Raw genomic sequence first — 27,969 nt, 5'->3', positions numbered from 1 at the left:
GCTATCTGGATTTCCGTACACATCTGTACTGAATAGGTTAGTAATATCTACACAATCATTGTAAATTATACATTGCTGTATATAAAAGTTATCACTTGTCCAAAGAATTTGCATGACCTCCATCAGTACAGTGATTCACGATTTGTAAAGCAGTTGCTCTCTTCACCAGCCATGCAGTAAACAAATAAAATGAACAAAGACTGGGGAATCTGTGTGGGTTTGCCCAAAATCATATGGCAAAACAACAGCAACATGTACAGGTACATCTAGACTAAAAGCAAATACATGGAATATTCCAAAGAATATCTGGGTGAAAAACAGTTCTGTACAAATCAAAATTATGTTGCCTCTGATGTTAATGGTTCAGCTTAATTTTGAACTCACACATGCATACACATAGGACCACTGAAGTCACAGGAATTCCCTCCACTGAAACCACATGAATTTGGATTTTGGATCCAGAGGAAAATGTTACACCCAGAGCATTTGATTTCAATACATATTAAGATGAAAAAGTATCTTTAAGGGTGCTTTTGCACTGATATATAGCAATAGAAAATAGGAGTGGGATAACAAACCAACAAAATCCCTATACATGTTGTGTATCACTGGAAAAGTGTACTGCTAAATAAAATAATCAAATAAGTCTTCACCTGCTGCTTATAGCAAAATAGCTAGAGAGATCTTTTGCTTTTCTATGCGGGCAAATCTGACAGAGGAAGAGGCATGGCCCAGGCAAGAGAAGCACATGATACTGTCAAACTGTCCCAAACATCCCATTGAGGATCCCAGGAGAAGCTCAACATCAGTGGGTACCTTGTCTTCTACATTACCACTCACAGCCAGGCAATGAGACTCTTCACAGAGTTCAGGTTTTAATGTTTTCTCTGCTGGGGAAAAAAAAATCTTCAAATAGAAAGGATGTGATCTCAAGTGCTGAGGTGTTCAGCCAAACACAGTGAAATATACAGCCTAAAGAATGAAATAATGAAGCTATCACTGCTGCTGGGCATGAGATTCACAACTTATTAATCTCACTGGGTATTGCCAACTACAAGTTACAGAAGTTTCATCCTCCAGGTGGAGGTAATTTAAGATTCCAACTCTTCAATGCCATATAATACACAACTTCAACATGTATACTTAACACATAAAATAGATATCTGTTTACTTCCTTGTTCACTTCATCAGTTTTTAGACACTGTAAGTCTAACTTTCATCACAGCTGTTTTTTTGTTTTCCACTGATATGTTGTAGTAGTTTCAATACAAATTGCCATAAAATTGTGAAATCTGTAAATCCTTTGGAAAACCACCCCTAAGGAACCACCCCAAATGTTCATTGTATGAACATTTCAAAAAACTATCCGTGGGTAGACAGAGGAGAGGTTGCTGGCACTGGCAACACCTACACAAGCCATTATGACACAGATGCCACATACAGGCACAAATACTTCACCATAGCAAACCTTGCATTTGGCTGAACTGGGTCATCCAGCAGATCATTGTCAAGCAGGTACTCCTGGATTTAGATGTTTAAGTTTCTGAACTTTGAAACTGTGAATCAAGGTAATAAGCAGAATTTGACTTTCACAGAGCTTTGTTGCACATTCACTTTGAAGGTCTTGACCGCCACTTCGGATGACCTTTTGAAGGCATCATCACTTGCATGTCTCCCTAACGCAGAACAGCATTTTTATTTGTGAAATTACTCCAATTTCTTCACTTTTCGCTGAATGGAAACGGAATCCTGAGTGTCAGAGCAACTTCCAGTGAATTTTAAAGACCTTGTGACATTGATGGCTTTGTAAAAGAAAAAATATATTTGAGTTTTATTTCTGTTTTCCTGACGGAATTTTTAAGTATATTTTTTTCTTTTTTTCATCTTGCATCTTATTTCAGGTCATCATAAGCAGCTTTTGCTGCTTTCCAGGAGAGTCTTGGCAGAAGCTATTATGATGTGAATTTACAGGTTACTTTAACATGTGGTCTTTCAGCAACCTTTTTCTGTGTACATCTAGCTCTTTCCACCATAGTATTACAGCAGCTGAACCTGTGAAAAAGACTCACTTTTTCCCTTCTGCTTTTTGTAATTTAGTTTCAAGCCAAATCCTGTGACACTATGAAGCATATACAGTTCCTGTGGATTTCAATGTAGAAATACATTCTCAGTATTTCTTAATATTTCAGAGCTAATTTTGTCAACTTGGAAGCTTGTAGATCAGGAAATAACAATCAGCTTCCTACCAGGCTAACCCAACCTTGGAACCAAAAAGCCTCTTCCTATTTGTATGGCTTTTTTTCCCTAAGTTTTGATTAAGAAAATTATTAGGAAGCTAAAAACGGATTCAAATGGTCCCACTTAGTCTGGGGGTTTGAAGTTTGGCTTCTCCTATGAAATAAAGAAGGAGGAATTGTGTGAATATCAAACATAGCCAGTAAATTGTGTGGCTGGCATCAGCACTCCAGCAGCACTGCCTTTCAGATGCAAAACATTTCAGTAAGAGAATAATGCCTCAGCTGAAGCCAGGAACTTTGAATGATGTTGCTCTGTGTGAAAGGTGGCGCTGCCTTATGAAATGTCTTTTCACTAGCTACAGTTATTTTAAAAAGTGCCATCTTGATTAGGGCCCATTGTTATTAAGTAGTAAAAAGCTGGTGTGATTCCTTGAGGGCTGCCCAGAGGCCACAGCTGTTTCCATACTCTGGGTTGTTTTGCTGTACCTCAGAGCATAAGGCTACAGCACCTTTCAGTCCGAGACAGCTCATACATGCCATGAGCACTGCTGTGTCTACATAGAAATGACACTGTGGTGGCTGCAGAACAGTGCGAAAAGTTGTCAATGCTTGTTCTTAGACCAAGGCATGACATGCCCTCATGCAGCTTGGGCTCTCTAACAATCATGTGACAGACAGTGCAAGTGCTAGTCTTAAAAAAAATGGGTTTAAGTAGCCTTTTAAAACTTTCTTAAGTATATAGTGTAACAAAGAGATGTTTTTATATATGCTCTTTCTAAACAGACAGTTCCTTCCAAAAAAAAACAAAAAACTAGGACTATTCTCCTGCTTTTATGTCCTCAGCAAGGACCAAATGTTACCTTTTCATCCACAAACATTTGACTCTAGGTCAGGAAGGAAAAACAATTTTAAAATCCCTTGAGGAGAAAGGAAAAGAGCATAGATTTCAATTTCATTGCTGTTAAACCTTTTATGCCCCAAACTGAAATATTTGAGTGTCCATAGAGCTCCATGTTTGATGATCTTTATTGGATACATATATCTCGGTTTACAGAAACATCATTTAATGGTTCAAACATTGAATTATAAAAATTATTCATTTTTGAGTGATCAAAATATACCATTCTCCATTCTAATAAAATATTGAGTACCAGCTATAATATATATTATAGTAGTAATGCCTCTGGTAGAGTCTGACAAACCAAACTTGTTTTCATGAATGTCCTGAAATTAAGGTTAATGCACCAAAGAGCTGTTACTCATCAGTGTGTAACACCAGTTGATATGGTACAATAATCCTGCTGCTGCAGCAGGGGCAGAGATTGCTCTTCTAAGCTGTGAATCTGGGCTGTACTTCACAGGATGCTTCTCTACATACAAGTCTAGCTTCCAATCAACGAGTGAAAAAAAAAAAAGAGGTATGATTAAAATGAAAAAATCTTTCCTGAGTATGATTGACAGTAAAACCAAAGCTGTAACTCTTCATATTTAACTTCCTAAAGAAACTGAAAGTCTATAACTGGAGCCTTTTCTTCCCATCTGTAATATCTTCTTCTTGCAACTCCTGTCACAAGCTTGACATCGTCTAACAGCTGTATTCATTACTATCAGCATTTATACTTGCAACAGGTTTAGGAGCACCCTTCACAATTAACAGTAGGATTCAGTCTCATTTTATTTGGCATACCTTGACAAAGGTCTTGGATTTTTATCTTTTCACCTTTTTAATAAATAGAGTTATTTATCTTTAGGCCTATGCAGATGTAAAGACAAGTTTCTTTCTCTAAAGAGGTCAGCTACAAATAACATACTTTCCTAAATTACCCTATTTTCAGCCCAGTGTTATTTCCTTGGTTTTATTTATCTGATGCCCTTCTTTGTAGTGTCAGAGCTATCCAGAGCATAAAACATTTGCCATCCCAGTAAGAAAGAGAAAGTCTACACTTTCTTGATGGCCCTCACCAAGGACACAAAACCAGTTTGCTGTAAGAGTTTATACAAAAGAGTGGCACTTTGCAAAACCCCTTCTTAAAAGTGGCCAATTTTGAGTTCTTTCATGTTTCACAAGGAGTCAATTGAGAAAATTTGGAGCCACCACCAAGAAAATTCTTCCCATCAACCAGACTCTGCAGACCTGAAGATGTGAAATTCAATGAGCACATGCAACTGACTGGGTTCCTCTTTGACTGGTGTAAGGAGTCCCATCTTCCTTGCCTTAAAGCTGACAGGAGGGTTTCTGTGCCTTGTCATATGCCAGATTCATTACAAGATTGAGAATTTCAGGAAAATATAGCCTTCAACAGAAAGAACAGTCATTTCAGCATGACAGGAAAGTAACAAGTCTCCAGAATAAACGTTGTGGTTTTAAGACCAGATTAGAAATACAAAATTTTGTTCGAGTTCTCTCTTTATGAAGTAAATACGCTAGGCAGAATCAGCTTTAGCATGGTTGAGTCAGGAGGATATCTTCAGTTGCCTTCTAACAGTTAGAACGCCTGTCCTAAAAGTTCACCGTTCAATGCTGCTTTGAGAAGAGTCAGAGTGGCTGAAAAAAAGAGTCTGTTCTCCAAGTCTTAAGTCTTGTTCTATTTTAAAGCTGAAAAGGCTATTAAAAAAAAAAAAATTCCTAAATTTCCTCAGCTGAACTGTTTGCTTTTTATCTATCACTAACCACTAAAGTGGTCTGCAAAACTGCCATTAAAACAAAATTTTGATAACGGTTTGGAGAAGATAGGATGTTTTTTTCCTTATTCCAACTCATTCTTGCAGGCAGTAGAGTTTATGGATAGCTGGTGATTTGCAAGTATAGCTTCTGTTATTTGGAGAATAACAAAAACTTAGCAGCATCTTACATATAGAACAGGAAGTAAGATTTTGCCTGGTTTGTTTACAGATTAACTCCCCCAAAACAGAACTGGAGGGGATTCCCAGTAGGTAACTGGGAGAAAAGTTTATATGGAAGGAGTCTTTACCCACTCCTCCTCTCCCTCACTGGAGATCCACCTTTACAGCACACTTGGCAGGGCAGCATTTGCTGTCTGCATCAAATGGCTCTACAGGGCTACAGTTTAGTGTGGAAAAAACTAATACAGAAAGAACTAGCGTGGAAAGGTGTCAGCTATCTTCAAGAAGCTTGCTTACCACAGAGCTCTTTGATCAGCCTTCACAGTCCTTATCTATTTACAGGTTAATTACTGCTAGTAAATACTAACAAAACAGGACAAGAAATGCTTACTGGCATACTTGTGTCACCACCCAGCACTTGATATTGCCATCTCACCAGCAACTGCTTTGTTACCATCTAGAAAAGCAAGGAAGGAGAGCTTGCACAGTGTCCCAGCCTAACAGAAAATGGCCACTGCACTGGTTACAGTAGACTGTTCCAGATGGAAGACTAGCTAATTTAATAGCCAGTATCTGGAGGAAACCTGGGGAACAGAGATGTTAATTACTGCTCAACGTAGTACCACAAACCAAAGTGAAAACAATTACAGTCATTCAAACTCAGCAGTAATCAGTTTAGTCCAGGAACAGGATATTATATGCAAGTGACTCTTTCAAGGGCGTGAAAGTTGTGCCAATAAATGTGTAGCTGTGGCCATAGCAATGAAAGAAAGGCAAAAACACCAGCCCGCAGCACTGCCTGCAGATGGTTGGCAGGGATCCCTCACAGACCAGTACACATCTTGTTGTAGGATTGGAAACCATCCATGCCCCTGCTTGTATGTTTTCTAAACCATGACATTAATAAATGCAAGGCAAAAGGATAAATTGGACATGGAGGCTTCCTCCATCTTTGTACAGCACCACCAGAGCCCACTCTGATTGGATGCCCTGGTTCTCATAGCACTGCAAACAAAATAACAAGAAATACCTTTACAAATGCCCCTAAGTAAACCTCCTAATGACAAGAACCTGGACCCTCCATCCTTTCCATCTCTATCTTAGCTTTCTCTGTATCTTCACTGTCAGTTCAAGAGAAGATCCAAGAGCTTGGAAATTGGGAAACATCTGCCTCAAGTCAGTAAAATGCACTATTCCCCTTGCTCATCAGTGAACATAATGGGCAGGTGGGGATGGAAACTCCAGCATCAGAAAATCTGCCAGGGCAAAACTTGCCTGTCAGCTGTCAGCAAGCCAGCAAGAGTCAGAGCATTTGAGAGACCCTTCTTGGTTTCTGTCCTAGCACAGTCTCCAGACTGAATTTTGCTTTGTCTTCACAACCAGAATATTTATTTCAGGGAACAGTAAAAGGATTGAGGCTGCACACCAAAATTTACCTTTTTTGCCAAGAAGCAGAAAATTGTTGCAGTCCTTTTTGTGATTTAACCTGCATGGGACATGCCAATAAATCACAGGAGGATGAATCAAAAAGCAACCTCTTCCATGGCATTTTTGAAAAGCTGAAATTAACACTGTCCCATGGCAGCTCCTCTATGCTCATCATCTACTGACTGATCTAGAGCCAATTACCCACACCCCATGTGTCCACAAGGCCCATCTCTAGAGAGACCTTGTGCTGTACCAGAGGAGCATCTGGTGAGACAGACTTTGCTTGGAGTTTGAGGGGCACACATAGAAAAAGGTAACAACTTCTCACAACACTTTTCTCTCACAAAGGGTAAGAAGAGGCCAGCCTGAATTTGCCAAGTAGTAACTTTTAAAGCTAATTAAAACCTACAGAGCTCCACTGCCTGAAAGCCATGGGAACTGCAGGACTATGAATCACCTAGTAAACATATGAGCTATCATAGTCAATGAATGGTATGAAATAAGTGAAGTCTGTGCAGGCTGATGAACCAAACTCTTTAATGCATGCCTATTAAGATGAAAAAACTGATTTATTTCTGGTGCCTGCTCATGATATTGACTTTGTCAAAGAAAACACATGAAATGTTGCTGCCATAAATCTTGACAAATCCATAGGACAATCTAATAAAACACCTAACCAAATGAAGATTAGAAAAATGCTGCTATCAAAGCTCACACTGGAATCACAGGCTTTAATGCTGTTACAATTGGAAATGTCAGAAATGTTGGTCTTGAGACAACTAGAGATCCACAAACAACAGCAGATCATGATCTGTGCATACTAAACTTAGCCTCTTCACATCAATGCAGTATTAACTTATTTTTATCCTTTTTGTTACCAATGAAACATCCCTTTCCCTACTGCAGGGTATATTATCATGTGGATGACGCATTCTTTACTAGGTTGCTCTTTAAAGTGTTGCCTTCTGATGGTTAATTTTAGCTTCAAGACACCAAAAAAGTTTTACTCACAGCTAGTTATCAAGGTTGGAAATTTTTGTTATTCAAATCCTAAATCTGTATCTAGCATAAGTTTCATTGCAAGTATTCACTGAAGAAGAGTAAAAAATATATTGGACTATTTTAACTCCAAGGCATTTCTGTGTGTAATGGATTAGGAGGGATCTTCATCCAATTCAGGACACATAAACCACTGAGGAATTTCTCAAGATAGAACAAATATGTTTGGGTATTTTTTTCTCAGTGAGAAATCCTATTAGTAAGGGCATCTACTAATTCCTTCTATAAGATTCCATTTTCAATGACCTCAATAAATCATAACCAGTTAAGCTGAAATTCTCTGTGCCAGGTTTACATCCAGATTTCTGTTTATGCTTCATCTACAACAGTTTGGCCACTCTGCAAATAAAGTCGTTGAAAAGAGCCCAGACAAGAACATTAAAAACCTTTGAAAACCTTCCCATGAGAAGCTATTGTTCACCTAACTTTGGAGAAGAAAACTTAGGATGTCGGGTCTGTCCTCCCTATAAGGATGTGCCTTCTGAACATGCTGTGAAAATTTCTGCAAATTTGGTGAGACTTTGTGTCTCACTACATTATGAGACCTTAAGTGGTAGCCAATCAGGTCTGCTCAGGAGATGGATGGAGACCAGTGGCAAAAACTGCAGAAAACTTATGCCCTTGCTAAACCTGCTGCATCCCTCCAGATTGGCATGGAGCTGGAAGCCCCTCCAGAGACAACCAGGAAGGGTGAGCAGAGGTGGACTGGTCCCATTGAGGGCAGTGGGACTGCGCAGTGGCAGCAGCTGGAGGAAGGGGAGCCAGGGCCATGGCAGGCACCAAGCCTGGCACACACACCTCAAAAGCAGGGAGCAAAGGATCAGGAAAGATGAAGCAAAACAAGGAGTAGCAAGACAGACACAGAGAGGAGTGTCAGTGCATTATGTCAGGAGGGAATGGATGGATAGGGCCAGCTCCCGCTGCAGCTGAATTGTCTTTAGGAGTCTTCTACCTCTTCATTCCTCTGTTATCAGCAAATACTGGCCATTAGCAAAGTGTACTTTTCTCAGGGACTTCCCAACTTTTAAGTGATTGAATTTGCAACTTTAATATTCTTTCAGTGTATCTATGATGCACAACCCATGCTAATATAGCCCACAAGCCATGCATGACATACACATACGATGTACAGATGCACATACATACATTCTGTATTTAAATGCCACAAAAGCAGAAAGAACAGGCATGGCTATCTAAAGTATGTACTTATGTGTCTCTGATCACATGGACATTTCTAGGAAGACCAGAACTTAAGAAAAAAGTAAGGACAAATAAAAGTACATTTTTTCATTTCCGTACAAAGATGTAACATTTTTAAAAAGCATCAGGGCACAATTATAGGAGTCCTTCTCAGAGCCCAGCTTATTAATCTCCCGGTGATACAGATCTCAGAAAAGGCCTTTTATAGACCATCAGCTCCAAGAAATAACTGTTGAATATAAAAGACTCCTGCAGCCCAGGCTTCTGTATTTCCAAAGACTGAAGGACGCAGGGGATTAATTTTAAAATAAAAGCCATGGATGAGTAGGTCCAGCCATTCATAGAAAGACAAGCAATGCACTACCTTTAAAAATCAAATACATGGCTGGACCAAACAAATCCCAGAAAAAATGGCAGTTATTTTCCTAACTTAAAAGATATGCTCTTACTGGCCAGCCTGCAAAGGGTAGTTTTAAAGGACACAAATTTAGATTTTGCTCAAAAATAGGTTTATGGAACAGAAAGATCAACAGAAGAACTTCAGAAGTTCATTTGAAACTTAAATTGAATATCTTATTTATCAGATAAAGATACTCCTAAGATAAAGATACTCCTAAGAGAAAATGTTTATGTACAAATCCTAATGCCATCAGACCCTTTTAATAACTAGAGCTGAAATAATAACAGTGCACAACTCTTATTACTTGTCGGGTAATTCTTGATCCAAGGATATTTTCTAATCTGTATAAACCTCAAGGGTACTTTCTTCCAGGCCCCAAATGAAAGAGTAATTTTTGTGCACATGGATGGCCAGAGTCACTGGAAGCATCTGACTGCCCACTGAAACCAGGCAAAACCCTGAAGACACAGGAATCGGGACCGACGTTGTGGACTTCTGTGGTGCAGATGCTCCTGAGTGTCTTGGTGTTGGGCAGGGGCTGGGAAGCCCATCCCTCAGGCACCTCATCTCCACTTCGCAGGAATCTCAGCGAGTTCCTGCAGCTGGGTAAGCAGCAGCACCTATGGATGAATAATGCCTCCAATGAATTTAACCTGGGTTTCTGATGGAGGCTGCTCAGGTTTTTAATTCAACATCACAGCTAATAGACTTTGCTTGGTTTTTCATCTTCAGTTCAAGCACAGTTTCTGACAAATACGATAATATTTTGCTACATGATTTCTGGAGTGTGAGCTGTATTGATCAATCATTCCTAGTCCTAATTAAACAATTCTTTTCCTGGGTCAGATAAATGAGTTTAATTCACATTACAAGGAGGCATAGCTGTGAGCCTGACTATTTCAGAGAAAGCAACCCGCTAAAACAAATATCCTATAAACAGGATTATAGCATTTTAGAGCATTTTAAATCTTTCTTTTTGGATCTCATAGCACTTCCCTTCAGCAACGTACCTAAACCTGTTAAAACTGCTATAAAATTTATTACCTGGGAATAGAGTATAAATGTATTCTTTCTCTTATTATGTATGACCCTGCTACTCCTTGTGCTTGTTAATAAACAGTGTCCAACCCCACATAAAATGTGCTTGATACATTATTGCATTGCTGATTGTAATTTTTGTGAGCACTTTAGTGACTGGCATCGCATTATCACTTGTGCGTCTGGTTCCTAGCTGAGAAGAATGCAGTCAGATCAGTGTATGTTTTATTTAATCGCCTCTGTACCTGGGCCCTGCTAAATGGCTTGAGGAAACCTGATCTATTGATGTCTCGTCCCCTATAAAATCCATCACTCCCGATGCAAATGGTTGAGCATGTGAACTTACTTCATTTGCCATCAGTTATGCTGGGGGCAAAATGTCGTTGGCAGAAAACAAACGCCCAAAGAATATAAATGCAACTGGAGCAATTTCTGTGTAAAGTCTGAATGCATCTTCATGAGAAATTTTTATACTGCTCACACAGGGGTAATTAATAATTCCAATAAAAAAAGCTGATTTTTAAAAACATCAAACCCTTGGTTAAAAGCTGAAAATAGATAGCAGTCCTTCTATATATTTTATTTGATTTAATCAGTTGCTGAATCTTCATTTTAAAATGCCTAGGACAGGAAATAGTGATCCAATCACAGCTCATTACTGCCCAGGCACAGTCACTGGGGTTACAGTTCACCAGTGATCTGGAAGCAGACATATAGGGAACACTTCAAGTACTCAAGGGTATGTTGTGGAAAATAGTTTAAGTCTTACAGAATAGTCTAAACCAATATTCAGTAATTTCTGTCAGCTTCTAAAAACAATCCTGAGTAAAAATAGAAAATTCTGCAGAATTGCAAGAATGTCTTTAATAATGACCTATAACTTTGTAAGTGCTGTATTACATTACATTTATGAAAAAATAAGTGTCTGAGGCTTATTTAAAGAATCTTACTGAGAGTGAAGGAAGAAAGCAATTGCTTAAGACCCTGAAAAGAAAAAATATAACATCCTGGTTATTGCCTACTAAATTATTGTAATAACATAAGACAGAGAAAGATTTTTTTGTCTGCTCATAAACATTTTTATCCCTGAACTTGCACACAGTTTTCTTCACCACTGTAGAAGATCACAATTTGAATTAACCCCTTACAAATATCTTTCCATTATTCTTAATCTGCCTAGATTTCATAAAAACAAAACCAAAAACAAACAAAAAACCCACAACAGACTCTTGCAGATTCTTGTTAGTTATCTTAGCAGCTCCGAAAATAGAGACAAGGATTTTTAACAAGCACGTAGCAAAAATAAAATAGAGTATAAATCTGCTTCCATCAGAATGTAATAGCAATTCTTCCATAACCTTTCCAGACCAACTAGATCCATTTAAAATCTTCTCTGTTTCCTTCTCCAGCAGTGAACCTTGATCCTTTTTCAACTACTTCTAAAGAAAAGAATGCATCTAATTTTTAAAGGCATAGATGGCTTCTGCTAGGAATTTTCAAAATGACTAGCCAGTTGTGTATCCATCTTCAGATAATGCAGATAGTCTCTTAAAGAGGATGAAGAGGCAACCAAGCCTTCTATGAAAAGACACACACTCTGTTTTCTACTGTCAGATCACAGGCTCTGTGAAGAGCCTTCCCAGTAAAACTTGAAAAGCAACCCCAAATTTTCTAGGCAGAAATCTGTCACTGAAGCCTGGCAGAGTCACTTGTAACCATGATGAATAGAAGTATTTTTAACATCTGGAGTATTTGAAATGATTCCTATCAAAATGTTTCAGTTCACTAGAATTACACAACAAGAAATCAAGTGCTTTTTGATGGTAGAAAAATTATAGTATTCCTTTCCACAATTCAGCTCAAATTTCAGATTCCTTTTAAGAAAAAAAAGTTAATTTGGGTTCAGCTGTGGTATATCCATATGAATGGTTTATTGTGTACAATAATCTGTGCCATCTGCTTTGGCTATTGGAAAATTTGATAGTAATTGTCAAGCTTGTCTTCTTGGGCAATGTCTCGGCTTTGCCAGTGTAAAACCACAGAATCTGGCTTTTTGTTGTTCTACTGCAGATGAGAACATCAAAATATTTGGCAATGGCATTTCCAGAATCACAAAACTGTCATAGAAAAGATTAGTTTTAAAAACCCACAAAAGGCCTTATGTCTGCTGATTTGTATAGTAGCTTCTAGCTTATGAGTGACTTCGTGTATTCCTCGGAGTGAAGAATGGTTGCCAGAAACTTAGAATTATGAACAAGTTTGTCATGAAATTTTAACCAAGTGTTGCTAATGATCACCTTGAGTATATAAACAGATTTACTGGATTTTACAGTCCTGCATCCTTTTTTTTCTTTCTTCTCTGCACCATGAATATCACAGTTCTTTTTCACTTCACTGCTCTGTTTGTTCCCGGTAAACCACAGGACACCACTCTGCTTTGTAGAACTAGGTGTCTTAAGCAAATATTGAAAGCTAATGTTTGATGACTGAAATTAAAAACAGGGATGTATCAAGTATCCTGAAGGAAATTCCTGGAATTTCTGGAATGTTCTGTGAAAAGAAAAGGAAAAAAGAAAAATCATCATCTTAGAAATTAGGTACCACAGCTTAAACATGTATCTACTGGAGACAAAGAAATGGAACAGGAGAACTTGCAGAAAGAATAATGACACAGAGTCACACCACAATTATTGGCTGAGAGTTAATGCAAGGACCAGTTGCTAATATGATATCCATAAGTGAAAGGTAAGAAAAAAGCCCATGCTTATATTGAGTTAAAAGGTTACTGGCAGATCCAGCTTTGAAGAACCATTTTCTGACTCTACATCAAGCAGCTTTTCCTCCTCTCTTGTCTTCTCTTTCACCCTAATGCTTTCAGTGAGAAGACCAGCTTTCCATATGATGTCTTACCTCCTTATTATTTCCTAATGTTTCCCTGTGGTGTTGCCTGATGTTCATATCCACACGAACTATCCCCCTAAGCTTTCTTGATAAGAATTCTTCTAGCAGGAGCTTGCAAGAGCAGCAGTAGGTGTTTATACCTAGGCTAACCTTAGACTTTTGTGTATGTATGGATGTATAAAGCTAACCTTAGCCTTTTGTGTATGTATAACTAACAGCTTCACCTCCATCTTCTTATACCCTCCCTTCAGGTATTTATATACATTGATATGATTCTGAGTTAGCAGGGCTGCTCGTACTAGTCCATGCCAGACATGATAGAAAATAAAGGCAGATTTGTAAGTGTACGACATCGACTGTGATTAATAATGCCCCATTAGCTTCTGCACTACCATGTGTCCAGCTGGATCTCCCCTGAGGCAGCTGCAAAGTTTTTAGGCTCCAGAAAGACCACCTAGAATTTGTTGTGCCCTTGATATGGAAGTGAGTGGGGATATCTTAGTTTTTAACTTCTCGTCAGACAGCTTCAGAGGTAGGGTTTCTGTAACTCCTGCATTATCTCCAGTGCACTCACATATTTTCTGTCAATCCCCTGCCCCTATGTTATTGGATTGTTCCTTCAAGTAGTCAGTTAAGACATGCATTTCTCTGCACAATTCATAATCTCTGTAACATCTTTTTACCTACTCAGAAGCTGTGTTTGTGATGGTCACAGTCTTCGTGTGATTGCTCAGGATATTGCACCCTGTTTCCTGCTTTCTCAAGTGTGCTATTTCCATTATATGCTGGTGGTGTTTGTTTAACTTTTGTCTAACAGATGTGGCTCAATCCAGAGTTGCTAGGAGCCTCTGATCGTGTTTTTCTCCCAAAACCCAAGTGTCATCTAAGATAGACTCTAGTAACCTCCAGACCACCACTAATCTGTTGTGTTTCCCAGTGAGTTGTCATAGATGCCAAGGAAAACCCAACCAGTAGGCAGGGGAAATGGGTTCTTTTGCACATAGAAGGTGTTAAATCTGAACAAACGTATTCTGTGTTTCTCCTAAGGAGAGTTCCAGAACGCTGCTGATGCATCACATGTAAAAAAATATTTGGTTTCAGTAAGGCCTCCACTCAAAAGTAATGTAATATGATCCTTTTACACATTGAATTTCTTCCATTTGGCTTATATTTAAGCAAGGGGATGTGTCCTTTTTGCACCTTGAGTGTCTAGAGTTTTTGTTTATGTCTGTGTGATCAAAAGCCAACCCACCTCTTCTGCACTGCAAAATGAACTTTTCTTCAGAATTGAGTTGTGGAAAGTTTGTCTTCTTCTAGCTCCTCTTTCTGTTTTTCTGTCATCTTTAAAAGTCAGACTTCACCTTTTCCTCAGAAAATAGGGTCTCTGCCTTTACAGGGGACTGGGTTTTTTTTCGCTGAGATCAAAACCTACGTATGTTTTTACCCATTGATGGATGCATCTTATTGTGTTATAATTAAACATATTATAGGTATCTTTTCCTCCTTTTTGTGGCATATCAACACACTCAGCCAATATACTGCCACTTCACATAGAAAAGTGACTGCTCTAACTCCCATATTCTACTTTCAGTTGGCTTCAGTTGGTGCCAAAAAAGCACCAAATTTGTGATAGCAAACACTCTTTCTAGCACCAAGCCAGATCATGTTCCTGTGGCCAGCTCGAACTAAACAAGATGACCTTTTGTTTGCACTTGATGGTCCATACATTTTCTGTTATGATACTGTACCCAAGGCAGTAACCCTGCTGTCACTTGGTTTCATATGCACACTCCTTACAACCTATTGCAAGATGAGGTCATCTTCCCCCGTGCTTTGCCTTGTTCTTTTTAATGCATCTCACGCAGACCAGCATGCCCTCTATGTAACTCTGCTTGATTTACTCATGCTTTTCCACTTCAAATCTTATTTCTTACCCAATTCTCGATTCTTTATCCTCTCCAGAGTTTGCACACTTCCTGCTCCTCATAAGCCTCATTTTAGACCCAGGAGAGGTTTAGTCTGTTGTACACATAACTTATCTCCAAAGCTCACAAGGAAGCTTGCATGGAAAGGAAACTGCAAGTATTCAGCACTCTTCATTGATGATGTGAACCAGCCAGATGCCTCTTCACTGTGACTTACTAGTCCTTTAGCTTTTCCCCTTCACTGCCCTGGTCTGAGGGAAGCGCACAAGGGGCACAGACATGCCTTGAAGGGGATTTGACAGGGAGGAGAAAGTAAATATCCCTCCTGGCTCTACACCCGCAGTGCACTTCACCATGTGCATGAGCAGAGACAGGAGGGGAGAGGTGGGCAAGGCAGCACAGATGGCAGATGTCAGCATCAGCAAAACTACCTGAATCTCCTCTAATGTTCAGTTTCCAAAGGGTGAGCTGCTGTTCTACGCTAAAGTTGAAGAGCTCTTTACTGTTTGTTACTTAGGTGGTGGTGAGTGGGTCTGACTGCACTCATACTGTTTTTCAGTACACACATTTTTAAGTTTAATATAGTCCTACACTGGTGTAACTGCCTACTTGTGCTGACCCCAGTGGAAGGACACAGAAACTCACAATCATGCCAAAACTGTATTGAAATATATATATGAAAAGCCTTAAGGAGCAAACTCATTAAAGGTAAATGCATGGCTTAAAATTAACAAGAAAAATTTGCAAAATTGATATTTAAATAGACAAAAAGAGGTCAGTGTCTACCAGCCCTTTGTGAGGGACCATTACCTCACATATGTCAGTAGAGAAATTCAAATGCAACAGGTGACTTTAATCCTTGTAACATGGCAAAGCAATGCATAGCAAGGAATTTGGCCACTGGCAGAGCCTTGCTATTAGCAGGAGACTAGTCAGCCATGTGCGAATGATATCCATCAGCACGTGTGGTCTGTAAGTGGCTGTATTCATTATCCCCCTAATTCCTACTGGGTGTCCTTTCATGGGAGCTGTGTTTGCTGAGTTCATTCCCAACTGCAAATTGGTGAGCATTATAGTATGTACACACTTTGCTAAAACCAGCCTCTTGCCTTGCAGGCTGTGAGAGGAGAGAGACCTCACAAGCTGACAGCATTTGTAATATGGTACCCAACAATTCTGGAGGCAATGTTGTCTGGCTTTCAGCTTTCCAAGAGTGCATTCCACCTCCAACCCACAGCAACTGGCCCAGCAAGCACCTTCGCCAAACCTGCAAATCTTTCGTACACCTGCAAAAGCACAGAAACAAGTGTTGTCTGGGGCAGCGTAAAGCTTCCACCAGGGGAAGAAATCAGAATCATAGAATCACAGAATATGACGAGTTGGAAGGGACCCACAACGATCACCGAGTCCAACCCTTAGCCCTACACAGGCCCATCCCTAAGAGTCACACCATGTGCCTGACACTATCATCCAGACACTTCTCAAACTCTGACAGGCTTGATGTTGTGACTACTTCCCTGAGGAGCCTGTTCCAGTGCCCAGCCACCCTCTGCGTGAAGAACCTTTTTCTAATAACAACCTAAGCCTCCCCTGACAAAACTTGCCTTGGGTTCTGTCACTGGTCACCACAGAGAAGAGATCTGTGCCTACCCCACCTCTTCCCCTCACAAGGAAGTTGTAACTGCAATGAGATCTCCCCTCAGTCTCCTCTTCTCCAGGCTGAACAGACCAAGTGAACTCGGCTGGTCCTCATACAGCTTCCCCTCAAGGCCCTTCACCATCTTCATTTCCCTCCTTTGGACACTCTCTAACAGCTTAATATCCTTCTTATATTGCAGTGTCCAAAACTGCACACAGTATTCAAGTTGAGGCCCCACTAGTGCACATCAGAGCAGGACAATCCCCTCCCTCGACTGGCTGGTGATGCTTTGCCTGATGCCCCCCAGGACACGGTTGGCCCTCCTGGCTACCAGGGCACTGCTGACTCAGATTCAACTTGCCATTGACCAGGAACCCCACGTCCCTTTCCATGGCACTGCTTCCCAGCATCTCATTCCCCAGTCTGTTCTTACGTCTGGGTTACCCCATCCCAGCAGCAGAATCCAGATCTTTCCCTTCTTGAACTTTATATGGTTGGTGATTGCCAAGTCCTCTAATTTGTCGAGGTTTCTCTGCAGGGCCTCCCTGCCTTCAAGGGAGTCAACAGCTCCTCCCAGTTTTGTGTCATCTGAAAACTTGCTTAGTATCCCTTCCAGTCCTGCATTCAAGTCATTCATGAAGATGTTGAAGAGCACAGGGCATTAGATGGAACCCTGTGGAACCCCACAAGTGACAGGTCACCTGTCTGATGTCACCTCATTCACTTTTACCCTCTGTGGTGGACTTCTGAGCCAAGTGCTCACCCACCACATGATGTGTTTATCCAGTTGTGAGCTGGACAGTTTGTCCAGAAGGATCCTGTGAGAGACAGTATGGAAAGCTTTACTGAAATCCTGAAAGCCCTGCACAGGACCATTGGAGGAGAGAGAAAGAAGGTATCTGGAAGCACTCTCCAGTGCCTGTATTCCCTTTCAGCAATATATGGTAGCTAGAGTAAAGGCTCATACCTAAGGAGATTCCTTCCTGTCCTTTGCAGCTCTGCTCTTGGAAGCTGCTGCATCTTTATTGTCCTACCTGTAAATCAAGGTGTCTGTTATCTTCTCCCTAGAGCACTCTGAGCTTTGCTGATGAAAAGGACTTCATCGGGTGTCGTTTCCATGGAACACTTTCTGTCCATCATGACACAAAACATAATGTTCACACAGATAATTTTTCTGCTGAGTCAGTTTGCCAGCCTTTTAACATATTTAATGCAAGATGCAGCCAATGTACTCCCATAGTTCTGGTCCCTTAATGGGATTTAGATTCACCACTTTAGCAAATGAAGCCCAGTTCATCCACTGCCTGTAAAGATTCACTCAGTGTAAGTTTAAAAAACCCTGTAGTTTGTGATTTTTTTTGCATATTTTTCTGTTTAAAGTAAGAAAAAAAAAAAAGATAAGTAAAACTCTGTCAATATATTTTGCCTTTATTTAACACACTTTATTTTAATTTTCTTCTTAGATATTGATTCTTTTTTAAAGAGAATTAGAAAGCATGTATAGACCCTTGGAGACTGCTGTTTTTCCTCTCCTGAACTGGCACATGGTTCTGTTCTATTAAGGTTTCACACCTCTGGCTGACATATAATCTGTTTGCTAAGAAAATAGGCTTTTATCGGGTTGTGAAAAGTTCCTTACAAAAAGAAAATCCAGTGTATTTTGATAGTTCACAAAACATCTGCAACTTTTTCTTCTCGAAATTCATTAAGGCTTTGCTCTTCAAACGGGCTGAAGGCATTAGCAGGCTCTGAAGGCGATGGGCGGGAGATGCAGTGTGTGCTGTAACCAAAGAGTTTAGAAACCACAGCAACGTTGCCGAAATAGTAGAGATAAAAGGGAAAGTACTGCTAAACCACTAATGCATCTAAAACCAGCTGGCTCGCAATAGGAATTTCCATTTCAGTTTTGAAGGGGCTTGGTGAGGTCACACAGGCTAGAGCCAGTCCCCACTGCTTTCCCTGCCTGGTGGCATTTACCCGAGAAACGTGGTTGTTCTGGGGGCACGAGGCAAAGAATGGAGGTCAGGAGACTGGTGAAAGGCTCAGGTGCCCTGGGGACTTGGCAGAGAGGGAAAAGAAAGCAGAACAGTTTCAAAGGGAATGGGTTTCAGATCCAAAACTAGTAACGTCTCATCATTTGTGGTGAAAGACAAACAAATTCATTCTGGTTTGGGGGGAAAAAAAGGGTGTCCAAGCTTTTCCAATTCAATTGTTTTTTGATGAAACAATTATTGTGAAGTTATAAATTCAGAAATATTCCTTTTGAAAATGTCAAAGCAAAATAATTTGAGTTTTAAAAGCTTGGCAGCAATTTTTTATTCCGAGGAGAAGTAGCCTATGAGATGAGTATGCATGGGACACGGATTGTTATTTGCTTATCTAATGGCTATAATTTTTATCTCTTTCCATCTTTGGGTGGTACTTACTGCTTTATAAGGGCATTTAGCATTCCAAAAGCTTTCTCAAAACCAGCCACAGATTTCTCAACAGAGGAAGGAGCTTCCCTTCACAACTACCCTACAATTTTTTAATGCCTAGGACAATGTAGTGGTGACAAGTTTTATTTCTACTCACATGGGGCATTGGCTAATGAGTAAATATTGCAACTTTGGAATCTATTTTAAAAATTCATTCAACATTTATGGCTCAAAATTAAATATCAGTTGCTAAATTTTATATGACAACATCGACCATACTGCAGACATTTAGGTAAACATGCTATATATTTACAAAAGCTTGCTGTTTGCTAAAAATCAGGCACACAATCCAGTAACATAGGTTTAATGAACTCCTTGATGTCCGAAAGGAGGTTTAAATGAACTCTGGTTTAAATAAATGTATCTGACTGCGTTTGCCACTTGCAAGGAGAGGTACAGCAGTTCTGCCACATGGGCACCCACCAGGATCACTGCCTGCCAACCCACCATGCTCACAGCATGCCTCAGCTCCCACTACAGCCCACTAGGCTCTTCAAGAAGCAGTATATTTTTCTTGCCTCATCGTTCACAGGGCTGAGCATGACCTAGATCAGTGCAACCACATGGTGCTGCCGTCAGAGAGCTCCAGGTGCACTGTGACGCACACATGGAAGAGACCTGTGGGAAGGTTTTCATGGAACTCCTGTGCAGCAGCTCTGGCACCTGGTGCGAAAACCACTTATGTAGTTTCATGACCCCCTCTGGTTGTATTGTTTTACAATTACAAATTATCAGGCACACTAACACTATGAAGCCTCACGGAGTGGGGTTTTTTTTGCGAAGAGAGTTTGTGCCCAAAGCAGCTCTGTTTCTCTTGCACAATTCCTGCATGACAGCAAACTTGGACCCACCTGGAGGTACCAGAGCTTGGGATAACATTTGGTTCTCCAACAGTGATGCTGTACTTCTCTACTAAAGATTCAGAGTAGCCCACAGCAAATTTTCATACTGAACTGGTGAGCAAATGTTACACAAGCCATTGTCACTGGTAAGTGAAGTTGCACCCTCCTATCGGTCACAAAAAACACTCTGGGACACTCCATGGACTTGGAATCACCCTAATGACAGTAGTCTCAAACCACAGTGGAAACATATTCACACAATGGTACCAAGGTCCTTGTGCTGTCTACACTGCCTGATCGATTGAGATGACAGCAGATTTTAAATTCTCAGAGTCATCACTTCAGTGTTTTTTGGGAGCTGAACATCTACTTTCAAAGGGAAAGAAAAGGAGACTTTTGTAATTAATGCAATTGGAAAACCATAAGGTAGAAAATTCTATTTTGTTGCTACCAGAGATAACAGAGTCATATATTTACATATTTTTCCTGACTGATAAAAGTTCTAATCACTTTGGAGGAAGATAGGATGCATAATTATTACTAAAAATAAGTGATTCCCTGTTTTTGTTGCTCAGTGCACAGTTTTTGTATAGTACTGCCCAAACACAGATGACCTTGCATTGTATTATAACTTTATAGTTATTAATTTCTTACCTTCTCTAATTTGAATCAGAAAATGGGGTTTATCAGTAAGAAATATGAAACAAATTGCTGCAAGCAAGCATAAATGGTCCCAAATCCCTAAGAGGTGTACATTTCCATAATGGCTACAAGATTCAGAAAGTCGTGGGACTTCATTGCATGTGTCTTGGAAGGGAATTAATAATCTTCATGTGCTTTGTCCTAGTGATTGAAATAAATTACTCGCTTAAATTGCTAAGCAAGATGACCCATCTGTTGGCCCATGCATGTTTAGATTCTCAGTGGGTTTATTATTCCAAATAATGACTGCCATATGCAACAGTAAACAGTTCTTTTAGAATTGACTGAAAGATCCTGTGCTACTTTTGAAGGCAATTTACAGAAATTGCTCATGTTCCCCTCCAGAACCTGCCATTCAACTGAACCTTTAGAAAGTGATCCTGACTGGTTTACCCTGACAGAGCTATTGCACTGCTTTTCTGTGAAGGCAGAGACAAAACTGTAACAGAAGCCTGGATCGGATCAGATTTATTCTTCATGAATGGAGAAGACTGAAAATTATGAATTATACAGCTCTGCAGCCCCAAGAAGCACCAGGCATGTTCCAATTTATTTGTTTATTTTTATTACCAAAGCAAATATCATGTAATCAAGTTGCAGAAGCGATCAGTATGTTTAAGCATTTATTACAGAATATATCTAAGCTGACAGTAGCCACTGTAAAACTCACCAAGCCAAGGAAAGATAAAGATTCTCCCAATTCAAACTCACCTTCCTTTTTTTTGAAAATGCCTAAATGACTAGCCAAACTCTATAGTGCTCCTTTATGGGCAACAAACTCTGTCTGTCTGACCCAGGAAGGCGGAGTATCCCAGGGGAGAGTGCTTTCCCTGAGTATGTTATTCCTGGCACCCCTAGGAGTACAAATCAGAAGACCTCCAGCATGAGTATCTCTGTGGTGGAATGGGGCAGAAGGCAAGGGTAATGGTAGGACTTGAGTCATCACAGAGACACGCCACTTGCTGTCAGCATGCCCAGAATAAAACGATCATGGCACAGGGAAATTTGTCTAGCCAAGGGAGTGGTTTCCTTGCTGACAATAATAATGAGTCCAGCTAGAGGTGAACATTGGACTGTGAAGGAGGTGAATACCATCAGGTTCTTCCCTGGGCAGTTTCTTCTTCCCTCAGTCATTTGTAAGCTCCCTGTTCAAGTTAGAGCTGGCAGAGTCAAAGCACTGAGCAAGCACAGTGCAAAAAGGCCATCTGTTCTCAGGAAGGGAGAGAGTGGAGGGGGGAAGCCCCCACACTGACCACCATACTGGTGTGCAGGTGCCCACAGCTCATGGCGCTGGGTGCAACTAAACAAAACCAGACTTACCATCAAACACTGTGCGTGCTTTTACAGGTTAAAGGATGTGCCTGTGTGTTGGATTTGATCACCTCCCTTTGTTTTATTATTCCTTATCACAGATTTGCTGTTAAATCCCACTGGTTCCCATCCTCTAACCTTTCCCTGTTAGGAAAGGGCTGAAAGCCAGACTTTTACAAACAGACCTCATATACATTTACTTAATAAATAAATAAATGGAAAGGCTCCTTTTCATAACTTCCTTTGCCTCTAATTTAGACCATCCACATTTCATCCCCAGGCTGAACACACATTCAATTCATACAAGGCCCATAAACCATAAGACCACAGAGCATCCATGATTTGTTCATGATGTTAATAGTGACTCACCATGGCCAGATTACAGATGTTAAATTGCTGATGGATGGCCCACATCCAGCACGTGGTATTCAGCTGAGGTATTAATCATGTGTGGAAAGATCTTTCTTTTTTCTTTTGGTCCCTGTGAATAATGAAACCTCTAATACAGTATATTGTACTTTACAAGCTTACTGAAATGAACTGCTTTCTAAAAAGAGAAAAGGATAACATTATTAAAGCAGCCGAATGCTGTACATGACATGATGACATATTAGGACTTTCTGGATAGCTAAATGAACACACTTTCTTCTGTTGATTTAAGCCAGTGATGTGGGCCTTTCTTTAAAAAGCTCTTTCCTATGAAGGGAAGTTTTCTTGTTTCCCTCTTTCTTTGTTGGAAACAGCTAACTTATTGAGTGCAATACTGGCTTGTTCATTAAAAATGCAAAAGCAAAGTGTATAAAGGAGAAGAAAAGAAAGAATAAGTGTATATTTGGGTAAGAAATACCTTATCTGGAGTTAGAAATAATGTTTTCCCTTGGCATGCTGGCAGAGGTCTACCTTCTTCTGAGGTACTAAGTGAGAATCAAGTGTGGGAATCTCCCACACCATTTCTTGAGTTCCCTTTTTCTTTTTTTTTTTTTTTCCTTCTGACATGAGTATTTTCATTGGTAAAAGCATAACAAGTTGTACAGGGCATTATACTTTATTGCCTGTGATAAGAATGCCTACTATCATTGTATTTTTTAATTTTTTCTTCTGGTTTTATGAAGATATTTAAGAACTCAGACATCTTGATGTAGAAAATCACTATGTACTGGGTCTCCAGAAATGGCCATATGTTTCAATAGAAAATTAAAAACTCCAAAACCAAAGTGTCTCATTCCTCTTAAGGCTCTTCTTAAGGTGTGAACCAAGACAATAATGAATCAAAAATAAATTTATAAGAGTAAGGAAATAACCAAGAGAAAGGACTGACAGTTTCCTCCTGAAAGGGTAAATAAATAGAATAAGGTGCTTCTGGTGTGGCACTGCAGCCATATATGACGTAAGGATAACAGTAACTCAAAAAAAATCAGAGCCTTGGAAATATTTTCCTATGCTGCTGAAAATTCCGCCATTAATACAAACCACACAATACACTGTGCTGTTCTCCTCAATACGACAAAAGCAGATGGTTTTGATATGGCCATGACTGTCCCTTCAGAAGGCAAATTCAGAAGTGAAGCAGTGGGTTACTGGATCATTCAGCTTCAAGGCTGATGGAGATTTCTGGTAATGGTATTACAGAAAAGGGGGGACAGTCCCTGGGCAGTCAGACTTAGCAGAAATGGCATCCTGATGTCTGTGAATGATGAGGGAACAAAACACCTGCGAGAATATTTGGCCTCAAGGCTGCTGCTGTTTTGGAAGATGCGGTTTTGCTTTTGCAAGGAAAGGAAGTAACTAACACAGGTGTATGTGGAACAACTGAACAGAATCTGCAAATCTCTCCTCATGGCTGTGGCCAGCTATAAATACTTCTAAGCTCTGTATGCCGTAGCATGAGATGACAATGATATGTTTAGGCAGGGATGTCAAGAGGGGGATGGGTACTGGAAATTCCATTTTAGGCGCCAAGACAATTTTCTTGAGAAAGGAAATCTGAAACCGCCAGAGGATGGAATGCACTTCATGCAGAGGCACTGCTGTAGGCTTTGGCCTGCACACCTCTCACACCCACTTCAGTCCTCAAGACACCATTTAGAGGGGGCTTTGAATAGGGAACAAACTGTCTTGGGGTCAATATCACCCTAGTTTAATTAATCACTACTGCATTAGAAGAAGCAACTAGGGAAATGTAATGATAGTTGGGTCATACAAAGCAGCTGCAAAGTTTCTTAGCAACTTTAAGAATGACCCTTCAACCTTTTCTCATTACTCATATGATTAATGCTCATCCATGTGAATAGTCTCATTGATTTAACTCACACTACTTTCACGGGTAAGGACCTGAGAATCAGAAATATAGAATTATACTCTTCCCTAGTTATTTCAAATCCAGATTTAGTTAAGTGCAGTGATTAACTGAATAGACCTTGCCCCACAGAGAAGGGCAATAGAGGAACTACTCTGTAACTAGGGGTTCCACTTTAACTAAAAGGACAGTACCAACAACCATAGGGTAATCTGTCTTTCTAGTCCCACCTGTATCGGTGTTGTTTAAAGTTATTTTTAAATTGGATGTTCATAAGTAATCTTTAAAAACAGTCTCCACTTTATTTTAACGTGAAAGTTCAAGAAGAGCAAAAAAACCTGGGCAAAATATCAAAGACATTGAAAGAATAATAGAATGTCTTGTTAAAGTATCAATTAAAAAGTAACTTTGCCCAAATATATTCAGTTTCATATTTTCATATTTTACATTTTGAAATACATTTCAGTTTTTCACAAGTCTACTAGGTACTTTTGGATGGCAAAGTGCTTATTTTTCCTTGGAACACCAAGATAAGACTATTCCACTCAGTGTGGTCTGTATTTTTGACATATGCAAAAAGCCTAGACAACTTTCTCAGTATCATTACTCACTGTGAATCTTTAGCCCATCTCTTGTTCTGTCCCTAAGTAGCCTTCATCTATCTTTTTCAACAATTTTTCTTCAACTCCTTATGAATCACTTTTCTGCTGTCTTAGAGAAAATCCCCCCTATTATGATGAGCTGCTTCTCTGAATGGGGGAGGGAAGCTAGGAGAATACTGTTCTTTCAGTGATGACTTCATACAGGTTTTCATCATGGAATCATCACAGGTTTCACAATCCTTATTCTAATTAAAACTGTAGTGTAGCTTTTAAGTGACACATACTGGGGGACTTTCATGGAATGCTCCACTGTGTGCCTGCTATTAACACCTCTCCATCAGGTTTGCATTAGATATACGAATCACACCGCTGCAGTTAAAACTTGTCTCTGCTCTAGGCAGAGTGCTGGACAGTCCCAATCTGGCAATGGTAGCAAATGATTTATGGTCCACTTAAGATAACATTTCAGCTTCCATAAATAAGGACATGAACTTCTTTACACCACCAAGCTAAGCCCATGGCCTTATTCTCTGTCCATACATTAACACTCAATTTTAGGCGGCATGTGGCATTTTTTCCTTTGCTGCTGTGTTAGGAAAGTTGTTCATCTCCAGGTTTATGACACATCCAGAAGAAAACTAGCCAAACAAACACAGTAGGAGCAGCTATGGATAAATTCCTTTCATATTTACCAGTATCATACCTCAACTCTGGGTCTTTTCATTATCCCCCCCTGTTCCTCAAATTCAGCTAATACCTGTTTCAGCCAATGTCTGTTCCCATGAGCAACTTTCACATTGCTTGGGCCTTCATATCAATCCCTTTCTGTGCCAAAGGAGCACAAATACTTGTGACAGCATCAGTCCTACCACAATCACATACTTTGTTGGATTTATTTCGCTTCCAGGTATATTTATTCTCTGCTGCAGAATTGTCAATATTTATTACTCAAATTTACACCACCATTTCTGGTCTTCTTCTAGTTTGTCCCAGACAAGTAAAATACTCTTGCTCTATGTCATTAAAATGCATTGCATTCTCAGCAGAGCACCTTGACCACCCCAAAAGCCCTTCACGGAAATTGTGTTTCCCAGAGGACGTGTTAAATTTGCATAAACAAATGTTCTCAGTTTTAATGGAATGTGTGATCACGGAATTGTGTCTTTCAAACAGAAATGATGTAATTAAAGAGTGAAATAGTGGGTCTGTGCAGTATATAGCACTCATATGGAAAGGTCTCAGCACTGGGCTCAGAAGTCTCACCACACTGCTTCAGTACAACAACCCCATTGTGCAGTTGTCTCTTCTCACTGCTTTCCAGGGTCCAAAAAGTCCAACTGTTTAAAGGCTCGCTCACAACATCACACACTTCGCAGCACCACACTCTTCCAGCACATCCAAGGTTGCTTTACAGAACTGTCCTTTCGGTGTCTCTTAGCACTCCAGACACTCATTGTACTGCAATTCAGAGGTTCATTTACTCAAAGCAAAACAATAACAGTGAGCTGTTCTGACAGAAAGACTTTTTACTTCCTCCTTTCCACAAAACTAGTAATAAACAAAGCCAAAATTTGACATTTTCAATTTGCATGTTAAACTTTTCTCCCAGCTCCTACTGACTTGGAGCAGCTTGGAGCAGAGCCAGACAGATGTGAGGATGTAGTTCATCTGGGAAGGGAAACTAGAGTATAATTTGGCAATTCTTCCGGGAGGAAAAGGCATGCCAAAGGGAGCCAAGCCTCTGAAGTAAAACATACATCGCTCACCTCCTCTCCCACTCTTCCAGCAGTAAAGTGACATACCTTTATTAATATTTATTGCCACTGAGCAGCATACAATAGTTTTTAGAAACTGCTGGCAGCAGAAGAAAGGAGGAGAGCAAGAAGGGGATGGGCAAGAGGGTTAGTTGAAGAAGAATAAGCTGTTCCAATCAGTGGCGATAGTGGGTTTGGCTAACCACTCTGAAAAGCTGCTGTGACCAAAGATGCAGGAATTTCACTGAGAATGGAGTCTGAGCTGAAGATTTCCAGTGCAGAAAGTTCTACTTACAGGCTAACTCACTCTAAGATGAACACTGTCAAGTTTGCTTTCTACCAGATGCACAAAGCAACTTCCAGAACAAAAAGCAAAAAATTGACCAGCAACCAACTCTGCTTCCCAGCTATCAGGGTGAAGGGAGCTCAGAGGTGTCTGCATATGGTGCAGCTGGGTCCCCAGCACAGGAGCAGAACAGCTGTGGAAGGACTTAAAGGGGGCAATGAAACCTATCCAGAAGTAGTGCAAGACACCATCAAGAGTTTTCAGCCTTCAACAGACAGTGATGGAGTTTAAAAGCCAGCAGAAACACTTGACTATAGCTTACATATTTCACTCTCCAGTGAAGTCAGTGACAGGTCCCCTCCCATTAGCTGAACACTGGATTTATCAGGAGCAGACATCTGTGGCCACTGTCTACTGGGACCACCCATCAGCAGCAGAAAATGCCTCCATGCACTCAGTGAATATGAGAAGGTCAGGGGTCACTTGCTCCTACCAGTTGACTAAAACTACCTCCATACAGCCTAAATGAAAGGTCACTTTAAGATACTGTGCAATTCACTGGCAGGGCACAGCTCAGGACGGGACAAAGGCAGCAGAAGGAGCCTGCCTCATTCGAGCCTTGCTCTGACTTCAGAAGTCATCACATTCCCTACCATAACAATATAAACCACAAGCCTCTTGTCAGCCACACATTGTATTACAGTCAGAAATGCAAGCACAGATATTTTTCCCCTTTTCAAAAAAATTTTTTTTCTCTTTTTTTTTTTTTCTTTGTAGAAAAGTGACAATATGAGGAAAAAAGATCATTTTGTTTTTCTGTAAGCTTTACATCTTTCTGGCTCCAGAGAAACTGGTAGCAGCTGGTTTAATTTCCTCAGTTTCAGTGTCAAAGGTTCAAACATACTTTTAGATACTCTTTATGAGCTAAAAGTTCTCTTGCTCTTTGGATCAAAAAACTTTAAACAAAGTCAGATGACTCTGTTTCAGTGTGCTGGGAAAGCCTGAGCAAACTCTTTATAGATAATTTC

The sequence above is a fragment of the Myiozetetes cayanensis genome, unplaced genomic scaffold (assembly GCF_022539395.1).
Source record: "Myiozetetes cayanensis isolate MyiCay16 unplaced genomic scaffold, myiCay2020 scf1, whole genome shotgun sequence".
Classification (NCBI taxonomy): Eukaryota; Metazoa; Chordata; class Aves; order Passeriformes; family Tyrannidae; genus Myiozetetes; species Myiozetetes cayanensis.
Note: the sequence above shows the minus strand (reverse complement) of the source record.